This window comes from Equus caballus, chromosome 9 (genome assembly GCF_041296265.1).
Source record: "Equus caballus isolate H_3958 breed thoroughbred chromosome 9, TB-T2T, whole genome shotgun sequence".
Lineage (NCBI taxonomy): Eukaryota > Metazoa > Chordata > Mammalia > Perissodactyla > Equidae > Equus > Equus caballus.
The window spans coordinates 85,662,740-85,676,338 of NC_091692.1; the positions used below are offsets into that span (position 1 = coordinate 85,662,740).

General features: G+C 42.0%; 1 long non-coding RNA gene across 5 annotated transcripts in view; it reads left to right on the forward strand.

Moving 5' to 3' along the window:
* LOC106781007 (uncharacterized) overlaps positions 1-13,599 on the forward strand; it is a 142,841-nt gene that overhangs the window by 20,545 nt on the left and 108,697 nt on the right. Inside the window, exon 1 of one of the 5 annotated variants that reach the window (XR_011421429.1) lies at positions 1,802-1,939. The exons of the other annotated variants lie outside the window; for them this stretch is intronic. This is a non-coding gene — a long non-coding RNA (uncharacterized lncRNA). Of the gene's footprint in view, positions 1-1,801; positions 1,940-13,599 lie in introns of those variants that run through there. 5 annotated transcript variants of the gene reach the window in all.

Consider the following 13,599-nt stretch of genomic DNA (forward strand, 5'->3'; position numbering starts at 1 on the left):
ACTCCCCACCAGAAGTGGTTGTCTCACAAAGCAAAGTATATTTGCAGCAAATAGGAGACCATGAGGAATCATTTCCAGAGTCACGGTGTCCCCAAATAAAGGAAAGAAGAGACATTTATTTCAGATGGGGAATGAATATTCAAAAGGGAGAGGTGGGTATTTGCTTGCACAGGGTCAGTTGGAAAACGTGCTTCCACATACACTGCAGGGTAGGTAATAAGGCCTAAGCCGCTCCTGGAGAGATCTTAGCATTAAAAATAAGGCAAAAGTCATAGGCATAGCTCTTGTGGTGAGGCTTGGTCTGATTCAGGGTGGTTGGTGATTGCGTCTCCTTACGTAACAAAAGGGAAAAAAACGATTTGGAAAAACAGTTAAATGCTTCCAAACCCACCCTTGAGATCCTCGGGACAATTAGTCAGGTGACACTCCTACAAGGATGGGCATAGGAATTGGGTCTGGTCATACAGAGCTGCAGTGACTAGTTCAGGATGGAATATAAGCTCCATTCTGTGTCCAGGAGAAACAGGCCTAGGACCTTTTCTGGAAGTATTAGGAACAAGAAAGTCTTTTCTCAGTGAGTTGAAGCTGAGAGAATGTAAAACCTGAAGTTCCATTGGCCATCTGGTTACTCAGTAGTACAAGCCTGAATGAAAATAAAGCTAACACAAGAATTCAATACTGAGATACAGAGAAAGACATGGATTCCTAAAGATATTGAACATCCGGATCTAGCCTTGCCTGAAGCCAGACGACCCTGACTCTAGTTACATGAGCCAATACATTTCTGCTTAAGTCTCTTTGACTTGTGTTTCTGGCAATTGCCTGATGCATCCAGCACCGAGAGCAGCGTGCAGCACGCAGCTGGCGCTCAAGAAATATACACTAACAAACGTATAAAAGATCAATTTTTGGAAGATTAGCAGTGAAATCCAAGGGGCAGGAAGTTGGAACATATCCCCCGCACCGAGTCTTCCTGAACTCTAAAATTCTACAGTTGGCTGCTTCCCAAAACACCTTGTCGAGGCTTCTCCTTTGAACTCGAGTCCAGAATATTCAGGGATGGCTTAGGCGGCTCTCTTCTGTTCATTCGCCACTATCCCCAGGCTCACCACTGTGTAGGTGGGCTGAACTCATAAAACTCTATCTCTTAGCAGCCTCAGGCACAGGAAGTTGGCCCAAAGAAGTTCCAAAAGGAAAAAAAAAAAAAATCCCCCAGCCTATAAGACCCAGAGCAGGAAGCAAAACTAATGAAAGAATGTCCTCAGCTTTCACAGGAAATTATTTTCACTCTGCCTCTATAAAAAGTAACAGATTTGACCCCTCGTCTCCCCCCACCTCCTTCTCAGCTAACTTCCCTGTAGAGGAGATGGGAGAGCAGGCAGCCAGACTGAGGCAATGAAAGACAGGCTACTTTTCGTAAAAATGATCATCAGAAAGCAGTTTGACATAGCCAGAGGCCGCCAAGAGTAGTTAAGGCTAGTGAGTTGTTGAAGTGGACAATTTTGAGTGAAGATATTCATAGCAGTTACTAGTGATCACAGAAGCAAAGCCTCGCTTTTCAGATAAGAAACCAGAGACCGGAATGAAAAAATGTGTTCAGGCTGCTTTTCTCATGGTACTATAACTATTTATTAAGGAAAGTTCGCATATTTTACATCAAATACCTTGATTCGATTTTGATATTATATTGAGATTGAAAGGTAAAAGCTGAAAAACATTGAATCAATGATCCTAGACCGAGGTCCCAGGCTGAGTGCTCTGAAGAACCATTGATTCAAAATTTTTCTTTGCAGCTCGTGGCAGCTATCTGGCCAACCAGCCCAGAAACTATGGGCTGCTGTCCACCCCCAGGGGCATCATGAAAGAATAGCCTGGATCCATCACCTCTATGCAGAGATCCAGCCAACCAAGGGTCAAAGCATCATACTGAATAAAGAGGGTAGGTGATAAGGACATGACCTGTGGGTGGTGCACCCGACAGGCGTGGAGCAAATTAGCACTCAGTCCAACTGGGAGGGAATTACTCATCTCATCCATTGTGACTCTCAGAGAAGATCTCTGATGCTTGGGGCCACCTCTCTCTTATTTTTCACTCTATCTCCAGTGCCTAGTACGCAGCTTGGCAAACAGATTTGTTGATTATGTGAATAAATGCATGAATAAACAAATGACTGCTTCTGACAAAAAAAAAAAAAGAGAGAGAAAATATTTAAAACTCCGTCATCAAAATGGAATTAGAAAACATTTTCAGAGCATGTCAATAAAGAAATGATTCTGCACATTAGCACATTATTTTGTAGTTTTAGGTCTACGAAGAGCTTTAGCACTGAATGTATTTTGATCATCATAATCCTGGATGTCAGGTAAATGCTCTTTCATTTATTCACTCAATCAAAGTTAAGTTTCTGTAACTGCCGTCAGTTTGTTAGCAATTTGGCAAAAAGACCTGCTTAAGAGATGATCTACTCCCATGCCTTCAAGTTCACAAGGAAGTGGAGGAGATATATGTATCTATATGTATCTATATGTATCTACATGTATCTACATATAGATACATATATGCACTGATACACACACTTACCCAAATAATCACAATTAAGTAGATAGCTAGACAATTACAATAAAATGTAGCAAGTGCTAATGGAGGAACCAAGAACACACATAAATTGTTCAGTAATTTGCCTATGGCAGCCAGAAAACTTCACAAAGTCATGACAAATTAAAGGAAGAAAAAGAATTTGACAAGTATCCCAAAGTATGAGAAGACTTCCAGAGAAAGAGTGGAGTGAACACAGAACATCGTTTGATACAATAAGCAGAAAATACTTACTGGACAATGGCGGAATATGAGACCAGGAAAGAAAATTGAAGCCAAACCATCAAGGCTTCTAAAACATCGAGCTTGAATCTTGTGTTGCAGGCCATGGGAGCCATTTAAAAATGTCAGTGGAGAGAGGGAGGTAAAGTGTTCAGATCTGCATTTTATTATCCATATTTTCCAGAAGGGGGATCTGAGCAGCAAAGCTTAGATGACTTTTTCTTGGTCATAGGGAGAGTAATAGGAGAGCCAAGTTTATGCTGCATTGGAAAATAAATGTCAAAGACCTACTTCCTGCTCATCGCTTAATCATTAGAGACAGTATTTGTCATGTGGAAAAAGAGTTAATTATAATCAGGCTGGAAATTCATGTACCTCAAAATCTTTAGAAGGAAAAATGAGGGGAAGGAACAAGATAGAATAGCAGATACAAAACAATTCTTATCAGCCTGAATCTGTTTTACATTTCATTCCAGATTCTGCAAATTAGCACCAACACAATGCGTCTTTGTTAATTAATGAGGATAACAGTGGGAAAGAATCAATCAGCCACTCTTGTTCAAAAACTCTCTTAGGTAATAACCTGAAGTGAACCTTGGAGTCATGACCCCAGACTAATAGCCTGCTTCATACTCTTTGAACAAAACAATTAAATAACCACATTCTCGGTGGCTCAACTTCCTGAAATAATTAGATTAAAACACAACCTGTCAGGATCCCTTGAGAGGAAGGGGCTTGCTGAATCCATTTTTCTCCTCCCCTCCAGCTTCCGATGGCATGTCCTGCTCTCACACTGAGGGAGCCTGTGCCTGCCCAGGCAAGCCTCTTTGCCACACACTTGATACATTCCTTCTAGACCAGGCTCTCTTACAACTTCTCTCACCTGGACTCCTCCACCGATGGCATTCTTCCTCCTCTTCTGGGCAAACATCTGCCTTTCAGTTCTAACTGGGTTACAAATCTTCTCTTAAAATATAGAAGCCAGAGGCCGGCCCAGTAGCGTAGCGGTTAAGTTCGCATGCTCAGCTTCTGCTGCTTGGGGTTTTGCCGGTTCGGAGCCTGGGCAGGGAGATGGAAACACTCGTCAGGCCATGCTGAAGCGACATCCCACATAGCACAGCCAGAGGCACTCACAACTAGAATATACAACTACGTACTGGGGGGCTTTAGAAAGAAGAAGAAGAAGAAGAAAAAGAAGATTGGCAACAGATGTTAGCTCAGGTGTCAATCTCTAAAAAGAAAAAAAAAAAAAAAAAAAATATATATATATATATATATAAGCCAGTATATAACTCTTCTTGGCTCAATTTCAACCGTCCATCCATCTGTCCCTCCATCAATGGATCCATCCAATCTTTATGAGAGATGGGCTCAAATTCTGGGTCTGCCACTTCCTATCTCTATGATCCTAGGCAAATTGCTTAACTTCTCTGCGGCTCAATTCCTTCCTCTGCAAAATGGGAATGATAACAGGTTATACCTTGTATGGTTTAAGTGAGGCTTAAATGATTTAATTGCTACAAAGTGATTCAAAGAGTGCCTGGCTCATTTAATGAGCAGCTTCTCGGTACTAGGAGTTTGGAGATTCAAGTATGAAAATTGTATTGTTCCTGCCACAAAGCACTAAAGCACAAACAGATCCAACCATACATTGGGTTAAATGCAGTGATAGAGAGATGCATGTGGCATCCTAAAAGCAGAGGCTGGGATGACGGCAGCCAGACCAGGGCGCTCCCTGCCAAGTCTTCTGCAGGTGCTGCCTGCCCCGGGTCTTGCAATGCTCTTCTGAGATACCCAAAAACTTTCTTCTCTCATTTCAGTCAGGTCTCTGCCGAGGGATAAGCCTTTTCTGATGCTCTGACCTAAGATAGCCTCACCCTCTGCACTGCATCATTCTCTGTTCCCTTTCCTTATGCTATTTTTCTTCATAGCATTTATCATTGGCTGGTATTATGTTATATATTTACTCATTTATTTGCTTATATCAGTTGTTCTCAACGTTCAGTCCGTGGAACCTGGGAACTTGCCAGAAATGCAAGTTCTTAGGCCCGATCCCGGATCTAGGAAATCAGAATCAGGGGGTGGCGTCCAGAGGTCTGTGTTTTACAGTCACATGCAGGTGATTTAGATTCTTACTAAAGCATGAGAGCCACTGGTTTATAGTGTGTCTCCTCTGGAGAATGACAGTTCCTTGAAGCAGGGATGTTTTCTGTGTACTGCTGTTCCCCGGCACTTAGATCCATGTCTAACACATGCTAGGTGTTCAATCAGTAGTGAGAGAATGAATGAACAAATGAACAAGTGATGACTATATCTCAGCTGGTGCCTGAGCCAAAATCCATACCCAACCTGCTCTCTGTCATCCAGCTCTATTTTCTTTGACAACATGGCTGCAAGAAATAACTTCAACAAAAAATACTGGTATGCCAATATAAAAAGTTAGATCACTTCTATTCAAGTTAAAAGATAGTGGATTTTTTTTCTTTTCTTTTTAACAGATAGAGATAGAGATGTAGAGGCAGATATAGACGTATACGTATCTTTTTGCTGGAGAAGATACTTAAAAAGTGCTTAGTATTTATATAGGAAGAGAAGGATGTGAATACAAACACTGTCAGAGCTCATCAGAGCACCATCATTTGAGCATAAGTTTATGCTGAAGCTGGTTTCACAATGCTCAGGAGACATAGAAAGAATGAGTGTGATAGAAATGTAGCTTGCAGCAAATTTTTGCATCAAGAAATTCTCATACATGATAAGAATATGTCTGTATCTACCACAAACAGCAAAAGCATACCCATGAGAAAAGAGGAGGGAGGGAGAGGGAGATAAGGTGAAACGGAGGCCCGGGGTTGAAGATGGAGAGAGGGAATAGAGATGGATTCTGGTGCTATAGATCTATGGCCTCATTTTCCCCAAGAAAGCAGCCCTCCTCTCTTGCCTGTTGAGCACCATAGCAACGAGCCTACAGCATGTACTGCCCCTGTGGTCCTGAGGTGCATCCATGGCAAGTTAAGAAGCCAAAAAGAAGAGAATCAGAAAGCTTCCCCTGGAGAGGAGGCTGAAGACAGAGGGCTAGTGCACTCCATCTGGTGACGTAGATGGCGTTGAATCCATTCCCAAAGAAGGAAGTGGACAAATCAAGCCTGTAGTTAAACGTTAGTGTTTCGGGGTTGGGTCTGGGGTGGGGGTGAGGCCACAAGTCTCTTTAGCAAAAGACCGAAAAGCACCTGATCAAACACCGAAAGCACCACAAAATGCAGAGCAGCTTGTTCTAAACAACACGAGATGCTGTTTCCCTTCTTCCCAATGTTTGATGTGTTTGATCTGAACTCATTGCACAAAGAGCAACAGCAAGCAAAGGGATGTTTTCTCAAGCTTTCCTGTTAGCACTTTTAAACTGGGCTTAAAATTCCATTTTTTAAAGTCATTTATCTTACATTTGTATAAATGCAAAGATCCTAACTTATTACTTTAAATAATGGTGTATGAAAAATTCTTCGTATTGGGTACTCTATTTAGCGAGGATAGGCTAGGTTCTGCTGAGGTAAGGAATCTACCCCTTTAGGATGACTTCTTTAACCAAAGTTCACTTATTGTTCAAGCTACATGTGCAGTGAAGTTTGCGGAGGGCGTGATGCTGTGCCCCATATAGTATTACAGAGACCCAGATGGATTCTACAGCATCTCTACATATGGCTACATGTTCACTGCAGAAGGGAAGGAAGGGTGGAACGGCTAATCCACCCAGAGGTGACACACATCACTCTGCTTACAACTCAAATCAGTCACAGACTGCTCCACAAGGGGCTGGAAGACAGGGGACCAGATAGGTATTCGGGCAGCAGTGATCATTTCTGTGACAGGGGCAGAGGAGGGGCTCAGTAATTGGAACCGTGAAACAAAGGAGCAGATAGTTACCACTTTTGAGCTTCACTGTGTGCCAAGCACTGTGCTCCTAGCCATGCACGGTCTCACTGACATCACAGCAATCCTTGGAAGGACATACAATTATCCTCATTTTGTGAAAGAGGAAATCTATCGCTTGCCTGCAGTCTCTCACCTAGTAAGTGGTAGAGTTGGGATGTAAATAATACATCGTTCACTTCTCCCTCACCTCGACCCCATCTTCAGAGAGCTCATGGAATACTCTAAGGTCTCAGCTTGAAAGTCATTTGACAGTCATTTCCAAGGGTAGACTTCTCTGACCCCAACTAAGAGGTCAAGTGCTCTGATTTTGTTCTCATTGCACTCTACATTTTTCTTTCAGACGCGTGCCATGATTTTAATTAATCACTGGTTACTCTCTGTCTCAGTGGTAGGATGGAAGATAAGTGTCTTGTTTACTATACATCCCCATCAAGCACGGTGTCCCACACACAATCAGAAATCAGTAAATATTGCCAAATAAGTGACATTCCCTTTTCCTGTTTTCATTCTTCTCATCCACTCCAGACTCAAGCAGATTAATGCTTTAAAAGTACTACATACATCCAGTGTTAGCAAATCCTTGAGGCCTTCCCATTGCCTGTAATGTATAGTCCAAACTCAAGGTGATGTTTAAGCTCTGGCCTCAAACATCCTTTCCAGATTGACTTGGCCTGTATCCCTAACTGGGCCCACTATTATAACCCATACACCCAACACCCCTTAAAATACCTGCTTAGTTGGGGCTGGCCCCGTGGCCGAGTGGTTAAGTTCGCGCGCTCCGCTGCAGGCGGCCCAGTGTTTCGTTAGTTCGAATCCTGGGTGCGGACATGGCACTGCTCATCAGACCACGCTGAGGCAGCGTCCCACATGCCACAACTAGAAGAACCCACAACGAAGAATACACAACTATGTACCGGGGGGCTTTGGGGAGAAAAAGGAAAAAATAAAAAAAAAAAATCTTTAAAATACCTGCTTAGCAACCTCTCACTACCTTTAAAAGATGACTTTGATTTGGTGGTTCTAGACTGTGATCTCAAGCCATCTTTTTTTTTCAGACACTTGGGTTGATGGCCACTAAGCCACTGTGTTAGTGATACCCTCCATCCCTTTTCTCTAAAAGATAATGTTCCCATTGCAACCACGCTCTGGACAACAGCCCCTCTCTCTTCGCCTTTGGAAGGTTGGAGGTGCTTGGGAAGGTGGAGAGGAGGGGAGTGAAACAGAAGTACAATTTATTTAGCTGCTGAGTGCCAGGCCCTTTGCTATGTGCTTTTCAACAACATCCATTCCATTCATTCCTGATAGGTCAGAAGTTGTATTTTCAGTTTATAGAAGACAGGATTCAAGTGGAGCACATTTTATTAATATGAACAAAACTAAACAGAAAATTGATTCTTAGACTCAAGTTTGTCCAATTTTTAAGACAATGCCAATTCCATCACACCCTTGTTACTCCAAGTATGGTCCTCGGGACCCACAGCATAGGCACCATCTGGGAGCTGGTTAGAAATGCAGACTGTCAAGGCCTTCCCCAGGCCTACTGAGTCAGAATCTGCATTTTAACAAACTCCCTAAGTGATTCGTGCATATGTTAAAGTTTGAGGAGCATTATGCTATATCAGTGTTTCTCAAACTTAGCTGCTCGTGAGAATCACTTGGAGTTTAAAATAATCCCCATTACAGGGGCCGACCTGGTGACGCAGTGGTTAAGTTCGCATGTTCTGCTTCAGCGGCCCGGGGTTCTCTGGTTTGGATCCCGGGTGTGGACCATGCACCACTTATCAAGCCACACTGTGGTAGGTGTCCCACATATAAAGTAGAGGAAGATGGGCATGGATGTTAGCTCAGGGCTAATCTTCCTCAAAAAAATGAATAATAATAATAATCCCCATTCCAGGTCCCACTCCAAATCAATTAAGTCAGAATGTCTGTAGGTGGAGCTAGGACCTGAGTGAGTCTTAAAAGCTGCCCTCCACCCAATGATTCTAATGTGCAGTCAGAATTAAGAATAACCATTGCGCACCATTCTACCTTATTATGGGAAATGTATTAATCCTTCTTCTGGTAACAGAACTCTCTTATTACAGGAGGTTTGGTATACCCAAATAGAGGTTAATGATATGGATTCTGTTATTGAAATAAAGCCCAGCATGCAACAGATCTACGAGGACTGTTTCTTTCTGTTAATGTCACTCTGAGGGATGTCAGTTTTCCAAGATCAGCTGGAAAAAAAAATACTTAAGTCAAATGTTTCTTTGCTTTTCATTCATATTCCAGAGCTGTTTAAAGGGAGGACTGATGAAATCTTGTTTTCTAAACATTTAACTTCCAAATTATGAAAATACTGGTGAATGCCAAAGAGGTCTTTAAAGTCCCATTCCTTTTTAACAGGAAGTGACAACTGGTTGGAGGGAAGATGGTAACAGGCTGTAAAGCAAAATAATTGAAGCCTGCAAATTAAACCTTTAAAATCATAATGGCGTTCCATCTCAGGATAATGAGATGGAGAAAATGTTTATTCTTTTAGCATTTGGTACGAGATTCCTCTTAGGGAAAGACTAGTTGGTATAGTGAAAATACGTAGAAATATACCTCCCCTCCTTGATGTAGGTGAGTTCCTGGAGGATATAGGTATGACTGATGCTGTGGCTTCAGATATACAGGACCCTTCTGCTTTATAGGAGAGCAAGAGGAAAGAGAGAGAGAGAAAATTCTAGGATTCTGTGTGCTCAGCGATACAGCCCCTTTCGGTCAAAATGAGTTCTAGTCCAATGCAGGGTATGATTTGGTTCATTGTAGAAAGTGATAAAGGGGCTTAGTGCTGCTTTTAGGTTCACATGGGACCAATCCAAAGGCAGGAGCTGAAAATAGAATTGTTAGTTCTTGGGCATTTGCTAAAATCTTGGCAAAGACTTTGTACATCCCTAACCAGTGGAATTTAGAGGACTTGCGGAAATTAATTCTATAAAACAATGTTCTGACTGGCTGCAGCCTAGTACATCAGGCAAATACGTTGTTTTCTTCCTTGCATTACCATATCAATGTTTGGAAGTTTTGTTGTTGTAGCTGGTAGATCCCATCTCCACCAAATGGAGAGAGTCAACTCTCCAAATAATAATGCAGATTTTCAAACAGTCAGGAGTTCACAAGGCATTATGCGTTATGGGTCTTCAGGTAAAATAGGGGCACCTTCAAGGCTGGAGACAGAGTCCTTCCCAAAGGCCCCCTTCCTCAGGGACCACTTTTCATTGTATGTCCTTTGTTAAGCTCATGTGAACTTATTTGCTTTCTTTAACAAGCTCTGCTAAGTCTGGTCTCCACCCAGCGTCTAAGGTGGACCTGCCCAAGACATTAGCATCACAGGAGGCACTAATCACATTTGAGAATGAAAGAAGTCTTCCACTTAAAGCATGCAAAAGCACAAAGAAACAGAGGTAATGGAGAGCCTAGTTCCAAGTCTTTCAAGAGGGTTGAGCATCAAGCCAAATAAATTGCATAAAGGACTAACCAGGGCTGGAAAAAGACAATGGAAAAGGTCAAAAACCACTCACAAATGGAAGACAGTTTAAGGCTGTATAATGGGTTAAACTGTGCCCTCCAAAAAGATATGTTCAAATCTTCATCCTTGGAACCTCAGAATGTGACCTTATTTGGAAATAAGATCTTTGCAGATATAATGACATTGAGATGAGGTTATACTGGATCTGGGAGGGCCCTAAATCCAATGACTGTTGTCCTTATAAGAGGAGAAAACATGCACAAAGAAATAAACACAAAGAAGAAGCCCTTGTGCAGATGTTGGCAGAGGTTGGAGTCATGCTGCCAGAAGCCAAGGAGTATCCGGGTCTACTAGAACCCAGACGACATGGTCAAAGATTCTTCCCTCGGAGCCTCAGAGGAAATGCGGCCCTGATTTCAGACTTCTGATCTTTGGAAACATGAGAGAATAAATTATTATTGCTTTATGCCACCCACCTTGGGGGTCATTCTTACAGCAGCCCTAGGAAACTGACACAGGCTGGGAGTATAATTTGGGAACCACACAGGTAAAGACACCTGGAGGTAGGCAGGTTATATTGACTTACTTGTATTTCTTTGCCCAGTTCAAGGGTCCTGTTGACAAAAGTAATCCACAACCAATCTATAAATGAAAATTTGGGTGAGTTTATTCTGAGCTGAAATCTGAGGACCATGGCCCGGCAACTTTCTTCCCGAAGGAAGAAAGGGCACCAGGGAAGTGAGGTATACAGGGTGGTTATATACCCCCAAACAGGCTGTTTCACATATGATTGAAATCTCCCTCCTACAACAGTCACAAGATTGCCCTGTCAGCACAGCCGTTGATGGACACAGCAGATAGTGGGTCTGCTATCTCGGAGGGCACAGCAGGAGGCAAGTCTATTGTCTTGAGCTGGGTGGTCACAGGTGAGCGCAGCAATCAGTTCCTAGCCTAAGGAAAGATGCTTAATCCTTAAGGAAATGCTAACGTTGGGAGAGGGAGGGAAGTTGCACCTTTATCTCACGGGCCTTTGTTCTTGCCATAGGGAATATCTAAAGCAGATATAGAATGGGTGCTCAACAGCCACGGTCAGGCCCTTTTGGAAAGACAAGGTCAGGCCGAATTAGGTTTATACCAAATGGTTTCCTCATATTCTCCAATATATCTTATTGCTTGCCATTTTTATTTGTCAGTCCCATAATACTCATTATACTGCATCGTGAATTTTTATTTGTATATTGCAACCCTGGACACTACATTCCCTAAAGATCACGTCAGTCTTGCTCGGGATTGATCTCCAGCAGCCAGCCCAGTGCCTGCCACATAGTAGGTATTCAACAAATTTGTTCACTTGAATCAGTGAGTGGGCCTGAGTCCCAGGCAGAGGGGAAGGCAGAGGACTGACACAAAGATCTTTCTGATGCTGGTTCCCTGCTATTAAAACAGAAATTTGCTTACTGAAATACCTGGCTTCTCGCATTGGCTCCATCTTCTTCACTTTTGTTCTGTCTGCATTTGGATGTAGTAATTTGCTTTTGGAAGCAGAGAACAATCTGTACCCTGTCTCTATGTGTGCTACTTCAATGTCAGGTAAGGCTGATCTCAAAGGATCCCTGCATTGCTGCACGCCAAGGATTACCCCACATGCATTGGCATCCTCCATTATCTGTAACCCGGATACTGCCAGCCGTTGGGATTCATCATCTTGACTATACACAGGCCTCTCTCTTTGAAAAGCCAGTGGGTCTGATGGATGAGATGGCCTCTCCCAGGGGCTCTGCCTGCCTGTGCTACAATTTTGCAAGCCTAGCAAGAGCTGCCTTTCATTTCAAGCACGTCTCAAGGATGGAGACTTTTAGAGGAGAAAGGAAATTTGCAAAGGAGAAAAGACTCCAAGACTCCAGATAATAAATGGTGTTTGAAATAAGTTTTATCTGCCTCTTTTTCGACACTCTGCCCTAGTCTAACACCATTAGCTCTGTGCCTGGTTAGTGGAATAGAGCAACAATGAACACAGTTCATAATGAATAAATATCGAATATTTTGGTTTGTTTCTTTGTAATATCCTCTTCATGGTTGTTACAGAAAATTGAGGGTTAATAAATCAATAGCCCCATTAAATAGAGCAAGAATATATTTAAAATAAATAAGGGGTATGTGTGCTCAACACACAGTTGTGTGCTGATAATGGCCAAACTTTGCCCTTGCACAGATATGATAAAGCACGGCTCTTTCCTCAGTCTAGCCACTGATCTTAATTCTTCCATCCAGGACTAGCATACCCCATCAGGAAAGACTCCTCAAAACTCCTCAGGGTTACCTTGGTATCCCCATTTAATAAGAAGAATAAAATATGATTATAGTGTCTTAGTCTTTATTAACCAATCAAAAATGATTTTTCACATTGTAGAAAAATCATCATAATGCTGCTTAGATACCAATAGAAAATTTTATCAGATGGCTCTCATATATTTAGAAATTACATTTCTCTTTTTCTAGATTTATAAATATACAAAAAAGCCAAAAGATGGTAATAAATGTATATGTGCATTGCACAAAATATGTCTGAGTGTGTGTATATCTGTGTGTATAATGCTTTCCTCACAGCTGATCACCATCTTAATTTAGAAGAAATATTCCTTCTAACAGAGTAAACTCATATAATAGGCTCAGAATTAAGATTTATTCATTTAGGATTATATTGAACATTAGACGAGTTAATGCATGTAAATAGAAGAGTGCCTGGTGCACAGAAAGAGTTCAATAAAAGTCATTCATTGCCATGCTTATTTGTATCATTATTTGTTCAACTAATGACAAGCATTTATTGTGCATCTACTGTATTTCAAATGCAAGGAATAAGAAAGAAGGTGCCTCTGGTCTCTTGCAGTTTGAAATTAAAGGAAAGACAAACTCCAAACATTATCACTCTGTCTAATCAATGTAATCCAGAAGATGTGTAGCCCCACCATGAGAAGAGATTTGTATTGATATTCAATATAATTACGCTCCAGGCCTCCTTCTGAACTATGGGTCCCTTAATAAGAGCGGATTTATATTGACTTGCAATGTAGTCAGTCAAGGTCCTCCTTCCATAGAGGAGTAATAGGCCAGTAATTTGTGTTGGCTTTCTGCCATGCTTGTTGGCCACGCCTCTACCCTTCTCCTTTGCCAGCATCTACAACTTTCTTGACAGCTCTTTGTAATGCAACAGAGCTTTTGTCAAGCCACACACAGTCTTTCTCTTCATTTTCACATCTAACATCATCGTAAGAAACTTCATCATCTATGTTGATAATTCATCATACTCTCTTATTTTAACTTTCCTTCACCTCCCTGACTCCAGCAGCCA